The 1673-nt window shown below is 36.8% G+C and overlaps 1 non-coding gene across 1 annotated transcript; it reads right to left on the bottom strand.

The window, feature by feature from the left end:
- Positions 1-325: 325 nt before the first annotated feature.
- On the bottom strand, positions 326-398 carry TRNAE-CUC (transfer RNA glutamic acid (anticodon CUC)). The gene has a single exon. It is a non-coding gene; the product is annotated as a tRNA-Glu (tRNA).
- Positions 399-1673: the final 1275 nt, after the last annotated feature.

Here is a 1673-nt window from a genome sequence, read left to right on the forward strand (position 1 = left end):
TCTCTTAAAAAAAAAAAAAAGAAGGAGATACTGGGAGGATACTGGGAGGTAACTAGCAGTCTGCTACAACATCCTTAACTTTGGCCAAGACATTCTTTTTGTTGGTTTTATTGTATTTGTTTACTTTTTAAAAAATAAACTTTGGCCAAGACATTCTTTTTGTTGGTTTTATTGTATTTGTTTACTTTTTAAAAAATAAATAGTCACAGGTAGACTATTTTTCTTTTTAAATATTTACTTATTTGGCTGCGCCGGGTCTTCATTGTGGCAGGCGAGACCTTTAGTTGCGGCATGCGGACTCTTAGTTGCGACATGCAGGATCTAGTTCCCTGACCAGGGATCAAACCTGGGCTCCCTGCATTGAGAGTGCAAAGTCTTAACCACTGGACCACCAGGGAAGTCCCTATTTTATTATTTTTTTATTAATTTTTTAATCGGAGTATAGTTGATTTACAACATTGTGTTAGTTTCTGCTGTACAGCAAAGTGAGTCAGTTATACATATACACATATCCACTCTTTTTTAGATTCTGTTCCCACATAGGTCATTACAGAGTATTGAATAGCATTCCCTGTGCTGTACAGTAGGTTCTTTTTTTTTAGAAAGCACTTTTTAATTATTTATTTATTTATTAAATATTTAGTTATTTATTTATTTGGTTGTGTGGGTGTCTTAGTTGCAGCAGGTGGGCTCCTTAGTTGTGGCATGTGAATTCTTAGTTGCGGCATGCATGTGGCATCTAGTTCCCCAACCGGGGATCGAACCCGGGCCACTTGTGTTGGGAGTGTGGAGTCTTAAGCACTGCGCCACCAGAGAAGTCCCCAGTAGGTTCTTATTAGTTATCTATTTTACATATAGTAGTGTGTATATGTCATTCCCAATATATCCCTCCCCCTTTTCCCCCTTCATAAACGTAAGTTTGATTTCTACATCTGACTCAATTTCTGTCTTGTAAATAGGTTCATTTGTACCATTTTTTTAGATTCCACATATAAGCAATATCATCTGATATTTGTCTTTCTCTGTCTTACTTACTTCACATAGTATGACAATCTCTAGGTCCATCCATGTCACTGCAGATGGCATTATTTCATTCTTTTTTATGGCTGAGTAATATTCCATTGTATATATGCACCACATCTTTTTTATCCATTCCTCTGTTGATGGTCATTTAGGTTGCTTCCATGTCCTGGCTATTGTAAATAGTGCTGCAGTGAACACTGGGGTGCATGTATCTTTTCGAATTATGGTTTTCTCCAGATATATGCCCATGAGTGGGATTGCTGGATCATACGGTAGCTCTATTTTTAGTTTTTTAAGGAATCTCCATACTGTTCTCCATAGTGGCTGTATCAATTTACATTCCCATCAACAGTGCAAGAGGGCTCCCTTTTCTCCACACCCTCTCCAGCATTTGTTCTTTGAAGATTTTCTGATGATGGCCATTCTAACTGGTGTGAGGTGATACCTCATTGTAGTTTTGATTTACATTTCTCTAATAATTAGTGATGTTGAGCAGCTTGTCATGTGCTCTTGGCCATCTGTATGTCTTCTTTGGAGAAATGCCTATTTAGATCTTTCGCCCATTTTTTGATTGGGTGTTTTATTTATTTTTTATTAAAAATTTCATACATGTTCACTGATGAAAATCTGAAAAATGTTGGCAATTTTCA

Source organism: Delphinus delphis, chromosome 16, assembly GCF_949987515.2.
Source record: "Delphinus delphis chromosome 16, mDelDel1.2, whole genome shotgun sequence".
Taxonomy (NCBI): Eukaryota; Metazoa; Chordata; class Mammalia; order Artiodactyla; family Delphinidae; genus Delphinus; species Delphinus delphis.